At 35.6% G+C, this 15,038-nt stretch overlaps 1 long non-coding RNA gene across 1 annotated transcript; it reads right to left on the bottom strand.

Moving 5' to 3' along the window:
• Window positions 1-11,235: 11,235 nt before the first annotated feature.
• Window positions 11,236-14,585, bottom strand: LOC113292935. The gene is made up of 3 exons (XR_003331955.1): window positions 14,280-14,585; window positions 12,439-12,523; window positions 11,236-11,440 (listed from the first exon to the last, which is right to left on the bottom strand). It is a non-coding gene; the product is annotated as an uncharacterized LOC113292935 (long non-coding RNA).
• Between the last annotated feature and the right edge of the window lie 453 nt (window positions 14,586-15,038).

The following is a 15,038-nucleotide window of genomic DNA, read 5'->3' as shown; positions in this document are numbered from 1 at the left end:
AATTTGGAAACAAATGTAAACAAAATACCAAGGTCTTTGAATCCACCTCTAACTCACACTGATTATTCATCACTGACAATAACTTTGTTTTTCTATAACCACTAGCAAGAGGGATGTCAATCCTCTATATAGCAAGGGTCATTTTGATATGAAATCTCCTATCACAACTAAGGTACTCCTCCTAAGCATTAACTGTCTAGCTAAAGAACAATTAATCAAAAGAACAATATATAAAATTAAGCATGAGTTGCAGTTCAGCAACACTAGATGATTCTAACTACAATGGATGCCTGACATCCAATGTGAAAGGCTAGTGTTGAAGCCCTAAGATGGAGTTTCACTATGAGCATTTAAACATATCATGGCTACTGACAAGAGCATGAATAACAAATGTTAAGCTAGGGTTTCATCTAAACCCTGGCAAATTCAACTAGAACATGTTTTAACACATTAAATAACTGGAATTGAAACATTGAACATAAACAGAGCATTGATAGAACAAATCAAAACAGCACAGTTGAGGCACTGGCTAGTCCAGTCCTCTTGGGTGAAGCTCTGGCTAGCCCAGGCATGAGTTCTAATCCTCCCACATATCCCCTATTTATAGTTTACATGAGTTTCCCCCAAATACCTAATTTCACAGAATTTCAAAAAAGTTGAAATTAAACTTTACCTAAACACTGATAGCAATCAAATTCGTCGACCCATGCTTCTTATTCGTCTTCTCCTGCTCTTCCCATGCCCTAATTGCAACTCTATTCCGACCTAATTTATCAATTTCACCTCTAGGGTTCCTGACATGGGTGAGGCGTGAAATTGAGAAATTAGAAGGACATAGAGTTGGTGAAAGTGGTAATAATGATGGGGGTAGTGATGGGTTAGTGATTTGAGAGATCGTGAAGGGTTGGTGGTGGTGGCAGCGACGGGGCAGTGGAGTTGGTGGCGCTAGACATGGAGTTGCAGAAGACAAGAAGGGGGAAGAAGAAAGAGAAGGTCGATGGGATTAGGGGTTAGGGTAGTGTTTGGTTGATGGGTATAGGTATTAGGTGTTTGGGTGTTGAGCGGATGCATCAAGTCTCGAAGATTCACAAAGCTGAGCCGTGGGATGCGGAAATGATAGATCGATCTAACGGCTACAAGTGAAGAGGCTGGTATCGACCGTCAGATGCTTGATACAAAGAAACTGACGGCTCAAGATGGAGTTAGGTGCTGTAGTGTTAGACAGGATCTTCAAACTTTGATGTATTGGCGATGCTGCGACCATAGGATGCTGAGATGATCCAATCTGACGGCTAGAAAGAGAAACGGGTATGGATATAGGAAATGGATTTGGGTGAGGGTTTTGGGCCTTGGGTATGCCAAGCCCATATCTTCTTTAAGAACAATTCTTCCTCTTCAAGCCCAGTTCTATCCTTCTGGTCTTGCGCACAACATTCTTCGCGGCTTCCTTGTGTGATTCCTCTTGGCTTCCACCACTTTTCTGCTCTTTTCCGCTCCGGAATTCATCCAAACTTTATTTGGTACCTAAAAATGCAAAATTAATTAATAAAAATATTTATTCTTGAAAACAATGAAAATACAGAATATGGGTTAAAATGGAGAATTAGAGCACAAAAGATGAGTTAATTGCCAAGAAAAATATATGTAAATATGCACTTTTTAGCACTCATCACCTACCAGGTAGCATAGTAATATCAATTCCATCACATTGCCACCATTTTTTCTGACAGTCGCCAAAATAGCACGATACAGAATTATCTTTTCAATACGTCCATGACCATTTATAAAGAAGACCTTGCTTTCGTTTATCTCAACCACCTTGACTCCGATGAGACTCACATCAGGAGCTAAGCCTCAACCAGCATCATGCAGATTCGAGATGAACCATCTCATCTGAAGAGTGTTGTACAAGCACAAAACTCATACACAAGCCTCATCTAGGGAACATACTCTTTTTCAGCGTCTCAAACACACTCACGACTAGTAAATTTAGCTTCAAATATACATGTTTATCCAAAAACATGGATAAACTCTCTTGAGCTCCTTATGCTCGAAAAAGGGACCACGGGAAATATTTCAGCCTCCACATGACATATGTGACCAGCCACAAAGAGATAGAGTCCAATCTTAGCTCCTCTCACACTCTACATACTCTTTTCATGTGACTCATCCTAGTCATACTCAGAAATCAGGAATATATCTTTATCTTGGTCAATCTCGGCTATAAAGAATATTTCTCTCTCAGCATATGATCACTAAGGTTGACCCAGTCACATACAAATGAGGGGATATCAATTAGGATTTTGGTATGGCAGTCTACGACACATGTGAAAAATACCCGACTTATTTCTCACCGTAAAAGAGAGTAAAGAGGGTAGGATAAGGAGATAAACTTATCCTCGTTTATCTGTAGCTATTCCTGAAAAACGAGAAAAGTGCCCCGCAAGGAGACTAATCCCTATATTTACCAACCTGATATTAGAGAATTGAACTATAAATATGTCATATATTTCTCCATGCTAACACAACTTTCTCATAAACTCTCAGAACTATTATTCATTCTCTAACCTCTTTGGTGACGAAGCAGTCTCTGAACGACCACTATGCGTGTTTTAAGCAAAAAAAAAATCATGCACAACCTTCAGTAACTCACTTTCGAAATCCTAGAATCCCACTTTTAGCCTCTAACCTATTTTAGGTAACTTCATTTTGGAAACCACGTTGGGAGGTTGTCCACTCACACACAGTAATCACATCAAATCAGTTTCATATTCGATCTCAAACTATAACATCTACAAGAGGGAATTAGGGAAGAGGATACCACTAGAAGGGGACTGATTTTATCAACTCTAAAGGAAAAAGATCCACATAAACCAAATTTGAACACGACAAGGAGAAAAGAGCTTCTCGCCCCTGTCTCAGTGCATGAAAGCTTCCACAACACAGATGAAGACGAGATCCACGATGCACCTCCCCGACTCCAATATGGTACAACGTCCACCATGATACTCTTAAAATGGTGAACATCGAACTGAAGAATTTCCATGACCCATATCAGTGCGTCCTTATCACCTGAAGAGCGCTTACGCATGGTGAATCTGCTCAAAGAATACCAAGATATATCTTCGGTTAGACTTATAAAGAGATGTCAGGGGTGGATGACAAACTAGTAACACATCATCTTCATGTCATTCCTGGATCAAGGTTGGTGAAACAACAGTGTAGGAACTTCAGACACGAGGTTGAAGAATAAATCAAAAACAAGGTCCAAAAGCTTCTCACAGTTGGGTTTACTAAACACATGCTCTAATCCTAGTTCGAGACTGACTTTTAGTACGCTACAAGTAAAGATATAAAATAAATATGAATGTTTGCGAGATTTTCTCTTTGAATTTGATTATACTCTAATGAGTCGAAGGAGGTTTTGCAGAGTTTCCCTCCAAGAAAACTTGTCTCGTTACACGTAATATTGAACATAGTTTTAACCATATGACCAATTAGTTTGTTTATTGTTTGTGCTTAAATTTTTTTTAAGAGACATATTACATGGTTATTTAAAAGAGACTCAAATATAGGTCAGTCGGCTAAACTTATAAGATCAAATGCAAATCATTACCTAGTAACATTTACGCCCGTTGAGAGCCATCAAGATGTCTGTAAAATATCTTAAGGAATTATACAAAATGTCCTAATTTAAATCGGTAATTTATAAGGTGTCAATTCTTTTTTGAAAATTTAAAAGGTACCCCTGCGGTGATTCCGCCAGGGCCTACAATAGTCATTTAAATTCTAACAAAAAAAATAAATAAAATCCTCTCAATATGGTTTAGGATCGTTAATTCATTTTCAGGTTCATTTCATCATTCCTCCAAAAAAAGTTCATCATTTCCAAATATTTTGGGGTTTTTGGGTAGTGGGGAATCAATATTGTTCAACACTATTCAAGTTCGCCGAGCCCATTCAGGATTGTTACCATTGTTGGACCGAGACAAGAGAAAGGATAGCACAAATGCGAAAGCAATAATCGTCTACATTGATAATCGATTCAGTGTACAAATTCTCATGGCTCAAGAGCCTATTTATAGTTTCACAAACTTGACGACTACTCAAAGACTCTTTCCTAATAAGAATAAAACTCTAAAATAGAACTCTTCTAGAACTTTCTAGAACCAAAACACCTTGTGTAGTAAGATAACTTCGACTTCCAAATATAGTCTTGGTTTATTATTCCAGCATCCTCCCTTAAACCAAGACTTCCATTACTCCAAGCTTTCCACATACTGGTCAAGTCTAACTTCAATTGAAATTTCTTTGAGAAAATATTCTCAACAATCTTTTCTAACCGACATACGATTTACTCTTCAGGGCCCTTGATTTCTTTAGTAGAATGTGATCGTCTAGACAGCATGCCACCATGCATATCACTCCGCCTCCTTTAGACCGATGATGGGAAATCACACCCCACTGTCCCGATACTTCATGACACCGTAACTATATGTAAACATTCCCTAACAAACTCCAGAATCTCAATATTCAACTTGCTAGCCGAACAAGCTCCAGAATCTCTATGGAGAGTTAAACTCTATAAGTTGCGATCCCACTTGCTCATACTTGAAGAAACCAAGTCCATTTCTCTTCACAGGAGGAACACACACTCCTACTTCTTCTCTTCACAAGAGGAACACACAGTCCTATCGTACGCCTTGTAGCGCCCCCTAAGCTAGCAGCTGACTAATCCAAGTGATGAATTATAAAATGAGTCACTAACGATCTAAAATATCTATTTAAACATTAAGAAAGAAGTTCTAAACAAAGATTAACTCGAATCTAAACCCTCTCTGAAATACATACAAAAACTCCTCTCAAGTGATACATATTTAATAATGAGTTGGTTTACAAATAGAATACAAACAATAAATAAACATAGCGGAAGCTAACCAACTAACGAAACCAAACCAACTCCTCGAAGCTTTTATCGCCATGTACGCAGCTTGATCAGTTTCTGAAACTGAAAGTGGGAATGGGTGAGCACATCATCCCTAAAAGGGGTGCCCCGTAAAAATAACAACTAACTTTCAAGTAATCACTAGAATTAGAGCTGTCAATTTATAACCCGGCTTGCGGGTTGACCCTAACCCGGCTTGTTTCAACCCGTCCCGGCTTGGCTTGTTGTCTAAACGGGCCGAGTTGGGGTTGGCATATACAACCCTACTAGAAAACAAGCCGGGCTAGGGCCAATCCGCGGGTTACCCGTCAACCCGTCAAAATTAATAAATATATCCCTCAATCCCACCAACTCTTTAAAATTCATGATTTGCAAACATATATTAGAATTAGTTAATTTTAAATCAATAAATAAAGATAATTTTGGATCTACCCAAACAAATATAACAATTTTTAGATTTTAAATAATCAATCAATAAATTAAATTACAACTTAGATTCATCAATCACATATTTATTCAGGATGTCCTAAATTGATAAAAAAGACTAGCATAATTTAAACAGTGAGTTAGTCTTACTCACATTAATTTAAACTTATAAAATGATAAAAAAAAAAAAATGCTTAGTTGATGTTAGGGTTCTCTGCCTAAGAAAACTAAAGCGTCGTAACCGGCTATATCGTTGATTAAGTGGCAATAAAAACGTCCACTTTACAACTCAGTGGTGGGGCTTCTAGTTAAACACCAAATTGACTTAGGTTTGGCCTTTACTAGATGAATAATCCTAAACAATCCTAAATTTTAAATTTAATTTTTAAATTAATAACATTAACAAGCCAACCCGCCAACCCGTCTAGGGCTAGGGTTGGGGTTTTGAGCTTGTTCGTGAATAGTATTAGGGCTAGGGTTGACCCTAACCCTAGTACGGGTTGGCAAGCTAGGGACGGGTTGACCCTAGCTTGGCCCGTTTGACAGCTCTAACTAGAATGATTTAAAGACAATGCAAGTTTTACTGAAAACCGATAAAACACGGAAAACATATAAAGCTTATTAAAATAATAGTAATACTGAAATTATAAAGTTCTAAAAACCAATAAACCGACACACATTCATAACATAAATAGTAGTTGAGCGACGTCTTCCTTCGGAGTAGCAAGGCATGACTGTTGCGGATTCTTCAATGATCATTAAAGCGCCCATGAGGTTTCCGTCCTCAAGTCATAAACGATATGTACCTTACCAGTATCTTATTCTAAGCGCACTCTACATAGCAAGTATTCAAAGATAACAAATGGTAACAACATTATATCCGACCGAAGTGCTTACACAGTGAAGAGCCCACAATCTGCCCACGTGTAAATACAACAATCTTATATAATATTCTCAACATCATTCTCTCAAAACACCAAAACATAATAAAATAGCTTTTGAAAGTAATTTAAAAGAAACGGTAAACATTCACGTATGAGACATGCGTTGCCCCCGTACAGAAATGGGGAAAGTATAATGGCTAAATTAAAACCAGACCTATATAATATTCAGCCCAACGAGGCCTATCTAGGTTTGCAATAAATAGATATAACATTTGGGAGCACATATCTCACACCAATCAAAAGGAAACCTTCTCCCTTTCATACTAACAACAAATAAAGATTGTAACAACTTTCCAGTCAATGGAAAGAATCACTTTTTAAAAATAAATAAATACTCCCCAAAACATAGATATTAGTTACTTCTAAAGATCCAATCCCATCCCAAAATGTAAAAGAAAACTAGTTTGTATTACACACAAATAATACATACATACACTATCATATAGTAACAAAGATATGCATAAATTTCACAAAAGATATATTTATAAAACAATAATGAATACAAGAGAGTTCTTTATCGATTCCCACCTCTTTTGATGACAAGCCTCGCCTACCTCGAGATGTTCAATCCACTGGATCATCCTTTGAATCGATCGTTGTTAATAACGACTAACTGTTAATCACACAAGTACTCTAAAGATTAGCCAAAAGGCTCACACAAAGCTCATAACATAATCTCATACAACACTCTAATTATAGGCTAAGTGAACTATCTAATGGTTCTAAGCCCATTAATTATTCTACACCTTTTCATTGTCTATCTTTAGCACTTCTAAGGTTTACTAATTGATTTAGGTTGGTTCTATAGTTCATTAGATATGTCTTCTAAATACCTACAACTTTGTAAAAGGAACCAAAGGTCAACTCAAACCACAAGTGGTCCAATTCATCTAAATAAGAAAACCAGATTAAAGCCCAAGTCCACTAAACTCGGCCCACTACTCAAGGCCCAGTCCAACTGGGTCAAACAAATGGTCACTGACAGTCAATGGAGTCAATAAACAGTCAACGTCTAATGCCAAATTGGTCAAAGTCAATTGGTCAAGTCCAAATCGGTCAACTGAGTCAGCTAGGGTCAAGATAGGGAACTCTGTGAGTCAACACGATTCGACTCAGTCAGATAAACCGAATCAGCTAAGCACAGAATCAGTCAGATAATCTGACTGAACAGAAAGGCTCAAGGCCAATGCCTTTGCACAGGCCAAACTTTTATTACACAATCAAAGATGCAAATACAAAAGAAAATACTCAAACTCTGAAATTCAATTACAAACCTAGTCTACCACAACAACATCTACCAATTCAACTACACAAACATTTTCATCTGCAAGACCTTTATCTCTAACTAGCAACACAATCTAATTACTCATCTACAAACTAATCCCAGACTTACATTACAAATCAATCATTCTATCTGCAACATCTTACATCTTCATCTAGAACACTTCTACTCAATTATACCAACACAACTTACTAAGCCTTAACTTTGAACCACTTCCATTACAGTTTATAACTCCAGAACCCAACAACCTCTTTTACTTTTAACATAATCATCACTCATAGGTCTTTATTCTTCTCACCAATTGAGTACTAACAGCTTCACTTGTAACACCAAATCAATGTCCAACCACCTTCATCTGTATCTCAATTCAATACATCTACGACTCATGTATCATCCAAACTCAATCACCTAAGCAACAACACAAACACATGCAATTCCATTCATCCTCATCTTCTCAAATCTATCAATACCCAATCTCAATCTCAAACTGTAATCTTTTAAACCAAACTCTTCACCTAAGCTTCAACAAAAAGTTGTTCCTCTTCATTTACATTTCAACTCCAATATCCTCACTTCACAACAACTTGCAACTCCTCCACCAGTTTCAATAGTTACACCTGCACCCTAGATTAATACAACTGGCTAACCAACACCACCATCAAACTGTTCTCCTTAATCTATAATTCCTCAACACAAGCCTATTAAACCACCAACATCCCCAATTCTAACTACTAGAATCCTGTAAACCCATTAATATCACCATCATTATCAATCTCAACTTATACTCTGTCAACAGCTCCATCAATCAACCCATCTAATCAGATCAAACAACTCGGCACTCATCTCGAATATCAACCTGCGTCCTTTTAATTAAACCCATCTTCCAATTCTTACAGAAGATAATTCATTATGACCAAGAACCCTAATTTCTCTGTGAAATTCAATCTCCTAAAGAAACCCAAATTAAACTGCATACAACCATCTAGACTATAATCAAACACAAACTCATCTAATATTTTACCAACATAAACTCAATTTCATAAAGAAATAACAACAGATAAAGAACCCTAATTAAATTCCATGTTTACCTTTTATTTTCGATTCAACACCAGAAAAGATTCACTTCGGCAAATCAAAATCAACCCCTCAGTTCTTCAATCATCAAAAACTCAATTCGTCATCAATTATACACGAACCCTATTACAGAAACCCTAACTCTGATTTACAGCAGCAACCATATCATCCTCTTCTTGTGCTCAAACAACTACAGCATCATCACCTTCGATTCAACGTACTAACAAGTTTCCTATGAACTTCTCACAAGATTTAACTCAATTCTATGATTTGAATTCGACAGAGGAAGGACAGAAGAAGAAGGAGATAAGAACGAAGAGAGGGGGAAGAAAAGAGAAAATGAATTTCTCCTCGACACGTTTGGGCGATAAGGCCAAGATAAATGATAAAGGCACCCATCCAAATTATATGGGCAGCCCCAGTCGGTTTGATGATATCTTCTTCGTCCGGTATCCGAGTGACACGTTCGAGCAGTCCATTCCGCGTAACTTTTCGAGATCTACCCAGCGGTACTAGTTTTGAATCTAAATCGTTGTTAGATTAATTTCTTTTAATTAAAAAATTACATTAACTAGTCGAGTTATTAGCGGCTTAATCATCTCTTAACTAGTCTAAAAAAGCGTTGACGAGCTTGAGGGTCCTTACATTCTCCCCACCTTATACATTTTCGTCCTCGAAAATCGAACCACTCTTTTGGTCTTCAAAAACCCTCCACCTTTTAGAGAAAACTATCTCTCGACTAAATGCAAGTACTGCTCATACTTACAAACACGCGAAAAGAAAAACAACTCATTTTAAATGAGTCAAAATAACAAGCAAAGAAACACAAGCCTATTTGGTTTCTACAACTAAAATCTATAATTTTTAGCTCTAAGTTCAATAGACTAAATTATATTCATAAGATGATAATCTCTAAGCTCACTATGCTAAATTAAATTCTAACAAATAGGTATGTCTAAGTTCACCGAACTAATATTTATCGTCTAACAATTAGTAGCTTATTAATTCGACGTAGTTCCATATTTGTTATCCATTTATCCATATAACTAATCTAAATTTAATTTTACGTAAATCCATAATATCTAATATTTTAACTTTATTGTTATACAATATATAAATTTTCTAACTATTATCTACTTTAAATTTGTTTTTAACAAATTATTGAAATACTATTATCAGTAGTGTAACTATTTTCTATATCTTTATTATCGTCGTTATTATTTTATCATTAGTCCAGTTAGTACGCTAAGACTTAATTTTCTAAGTATGATTTTACATACACGTAACGATTACTATAATTGATATCGAGTCTGTATAGGAGTTATATCTTACTATATATTAACGTTGGCAACTTAATATTATTTTAATCTGAGTCTGCATAAAATTATAATGTATCCTAATAGTCTTTAATGTATAGTATCTTATTAACATACAAATTTATTTTCCTTTACGTCTAACATTGTACTAAGCATCCAAATACTATTATTACTTCTTTTGTATTTTAGTAATATACTAAATCAGTTACTAGACTAACGATAAGCTAAGTATAAAATTACTAAGAAATTTAGTCTTTTTATTTTACGCAATGCATCTGCAAATTCTTAGGTCTACTCCAATAAATCTTATATTATTTATCTGGTTTCAAAACACAATAGCGTATTTCTAATTTTATTAAATTTACAGAATCTGACTGTAGACAATTACTAATAAATTTTGAGTAGCTACTTGTTCCTAATTATTATTTTTGTCGTTATACATTTACTAATAAGATCTTGATTAGATAAAGTTCGTTACAATACTATTTGGTAAGTGTTAATATTACTTTTGTTATAATTATTAGTGATCCTATTATCATTTAATATTATTAACACTAATGGTCGAACTATTATCTTAATTATTTTTACAAACTAAATTGATTTCTAATTTAATAGATTAATGGTTCTAATAACGAGAAAAGGTACTCTATTAACTTTTAAGTAAAATTTGGGATATATCAGTTCATTAATAGAAGCAATTCTTCCTAATATGAATGGTAATCCAAGCTTGTAGTTGGCATGTCCAGTTTAGCAAGACCCGGCGATGGTTTCCTACGAACAAAGACAACACAAACACACCAGAATTACAAACCTCACTATTCTCCAGTGCTAGATTATTTAAGTGTTAAATCAATTGGAACTAACTAATCTCTAGTTATCTATTGAAATTTCTAAATGATACTGCAATTGGTTTCAACCTACAATTTTTACTTCATAAATATATACACACAAAACAAGAAGTAAGCAATCATCATGTTGAACAAAACAATCAATCAATTCAAAAATATTTTAGTTCTTGATTGTTATTAGTGATTTAATATTTATCTCACAAACCCAACCCAGTTCTAAACTAATCTAGTTCATTATCTGTCACTGGCTAATCCTATTATTGTCCATGTAAGATCTAATAGTGAGCTCTGATACCGACACTGTAGCACCCCCTAAGCTAGCAGATGACTAATCCAAGTGATTAACTATAAAATGAGGCACTAACGATCTAAAACATCTATTTAAACATTATGAAAGAAGTTCTAAACAAAGATTAACCCGAATCTAAACCCTCTCTGAAATACATACAAAAACTCCTCTCAAGTGATACATATTTAATAATGAGTTGGTTTACAAATAGAATACAAACACAAAATAAACATAGCGGAAGATAACCAACTAACGAAACCAAACCAACTCCTCGAAGCTTTTATCACCATGTACGCAGCTTGATCTGTTTCTGAAACTGAAAGTGGGAATGGGTGAGCACATCATCCCTAAAAGGGGTGCCCCGTAAAAATAACAACTAACTTTCAAGTAATCACTAGAATGATTTAAAGACAATGCAGGTTTTATTGAAAACCGATAAAACACGGAAAACATATAAAGCTTATTAAAATAATACTAATACTGAAATTATAAAGTTCTACCAACCAATAAACCGGCACACATTCACAACATAAATAGTAGTTGAGCGACATCTTCCTTCGGAGTAGCAAGGCATGACTGTTGCGGATTCTTCAATGATCATTAAAGCGCCCATGAGGTTTCCGTCCTCAAGTCATAAACGATATGTATCTTACCAGTACCTTATTCTACGTGCACTCTACATAGCAAGTATTCAAAGAAAACAAATGGTAACAACATTATATCCGACCGAAGTGCTTACACAGTGAAGAGCCCACAATCCGCCCACGTGTAAATCCAACAATCTTATATAATAGTCTCAACATCATTCTCTCAAAACACCAAAACATAATAAAATAGCTTTTGAAAGTAATTTAAAAGAAACGGTAAACATTCACGTATGAGACATGCGTTGCCCCCGTACAGAAATGGGGAAAGTATAATGGCCAAATTAAAACCAGACATATATAATATTCAGCCCAACGAGGTCTATCTAGGTTTGAAATAAAAAGATATAACATTTGGGAGCACATATCTCACACCAATCAAAAGGAAACCTTCTCCCTTTCATGCTAACAACAAATAAAGATTGTCACCACTTTCCAGTCAATGGAAAGAATCACTTTTTAAAAATAAGTAAATACTTCCCAAAACACAGATATTAGTTGCTTCTAAAGATCCAATCCCATCCCAAAATGTAAAAGAAAACTAGTTTGTATTACACACAAATAATACATACATACACTATCATATAGTAACAAAGATATGCATAAATTTCACAAAAGATAGATTTATAAAACAATAATGAATACAAGAGAGTTCGTTATCGATTCCCACCTCTTTTAATGACAAGCCTCTCCTACCTCGAGATGTTCAATCCACTGGATCATCCTTTGAATCGATCGTTGTTAATAACGACTAACTGTTAATCACACAAGTACTCTAATGATTAGCCAAAATGCTCACACAAGGCTCATAACATAATCTCATACAACACTCTAGTTATAGGCTAAGTGAACTATCTAATGGTTCTAAGCCCATTAATTATTCTACACATTTTCATTGTCTATCTTTAGCACATCTAAGGATTACTAATTGATTTAGGTTGGTTCTATAGTTCATTAGATATGTCTTCTGAATATCTACAACTTTGTAAAAGGAACCAAAGGTCAACTCGGACTACAAGTGGTTCAATTCATCTAAATAAGAAAACTAGATTAAAGCCCAAGTCCACTAAACTCGGCCCACTACTCAAGGCCCAATCAAACTGGGTCAAACTAACGGTCACTAGCAGTCAATGGGGTCGATTAAAAGTCAACGTATAATGTCAATTGGTCAAAGTCAATTGGTCAAGTCCAAATCGGTCAACTGAGTAAACTAGGGTCAAGATAAGGAACTCGGTGAGTCAACACGATTCGACTCAGTCAGATAAACCGAGTCAGCTAAGCACAGAATCAGTCAGATAATCTGACTGAACAGAAAGGCTCAAGGCCAATGTCTTTGCACAGGCCAAACTTTTATTACAAAATCAAAGATGCAAATACAAAAGAAAATACTCAAACTCTGAAATTCAATTACAGACCTAGTCTACCACAACAACATCTACCAATTCAACTACACAAACATTTTCATCTGCAAGACCTTTATCTCTAACTAGCAACACAATCTAATTACTCATCTACAAACTAATCCCAGACTTACATTACAAATCAATCATTCTATCTGCAACATCTTACATCTTCATCTAGAACACTTCTACTCAACTATACCAACACAACTTACTAAGCCTTAACTTTGAACCACTTCCATTACAGTTTATAACTCCAGAACCCAACAACCTCTTTTACTTTTAACATAATCATCGCTCACAGCTCTTCATTGTTCTCACCAATTCAGTACTAACAGCTTCACTTGTAACACCAAATCAATGTCCAACCACCTTCATCTATATCTCAATTCAATACATCTACGACTCATGTATCATCCAAACTCAATCACCTAAGAAGCAACACAAACGCATGCAATTCTATTCATCCTCATCTTCTCAAATCTATCAATACCCAATCTCAATCTCAAACTGTAATCTTCTAAACCAAACTCTTCACCTCAGCTTCAACAACAAGTTGTTCCTCTTCATTTACATTTCAACTCCAATATCCTCACTTCACAACAACTTGCAACTCCTCCACCAGTTTCAATAGTTACACCTGCATCCTAGATTAATACAACTGGCTAAACAACACCACCACTAAATTGTTCTCCTTAATCTATAATTCCTCAACACAAGCCTATTAAACCACCAACATCCCCAATTCTAACTACTAGAATCATGTAAACCCATTAATATAACCATCATTATCAATCTCAACTTATACTCTGTCAACAGCTCCATCAATCAACCCATCTAATCAGATCAAACAACTCGACACTCATCTCGAATATCAACCTGCATCCTTTTAATTAAACCCATCTTCCAATTCTTACAGAAGATAATTCATCATGACCAAGAACCCTAATTTCTCTGTGAAATTCAATCTCCTAAAGAAACCCAAATTAAACTGCATACAACCATCTAGACTATAATCAAACACAAACCTATCTGATATTTTACCGACACAAACTCAATTTCATAAAGAAATAACAACAGATAAAGAACCCTAATTAAATTCCCTGTTTACCTTTTATTTTCGATTCAACACCAGAAAAGATTCACTTCGGCAAATCAAAATCAACCCCTCAGTTCTTCAATCATCAACAACTCAATTCATCATCAATTCTACACGAACCCTATTACAGAAACCCAACTCTGACTTACAACAGCAACCATATCATCCTCTTCTCGTGCTCAAACAACTACAACATCATCACCTTCGATTCAACGTACTAACAAGTTTCCTATGAACTCTCACAAGATTTAACTCAATTCTATGATTTTAATTCGACAGAAAGGACAGAAGAAGAAGGAGATAAGAACGAAGAGAGAGGGAAGAAAAGAGAAAATGAATTTCTCCTCGACACGTTTGGGTGATAAGGCCAAGATAAATGATAAAGGCACCCATCCAAATGATATGGGCAGCCCCAGTCGGTTTGATGATATCTTCTTCGTCCGGTATCCGAGTGACACGTTCGAGAGGCCATTCCGCGTAACTTTTCGAGATTTACCCAGCGGTACTAGTTTCGAATCTAAATCGTTGTTAGATTAATTTATGTTAATTAAAAAAATACATTAACTAGTCGAGTGTTGTAATATTAAGATTGCGGTAAATAAGGATTCGATGCTCGGTCTTGAATAGATTTATAAGCAAAAATATATACAAAATTGTCACAGGATCAAGAGATACCGGGACTCAGGATTTCACCAATTCTTATACTCATGCAATTCAATTATTAATTCTAGACAATTAAAGCTTATATTGATAACAAATATCGACTCTTAC

Source organism: Papaver somniferum, chromosome 1, assembly GCF_003573695.1.
Source record: "Papaver somniferum cultivar HN1 chromosome 1, ASM357369v1, whole genome shotgun sequence".
In the NCBI taxonomy this organism is placed as follows: Eukaryota; Viridiplantae; Streptophyta; class Magnoliopsida; order Ranunculales; family Papaveraceae; genus Papaver; species Papaver somniferum.
This window is presented reverse-complemented; position numbering and strand designations above follow the sequence as displayed.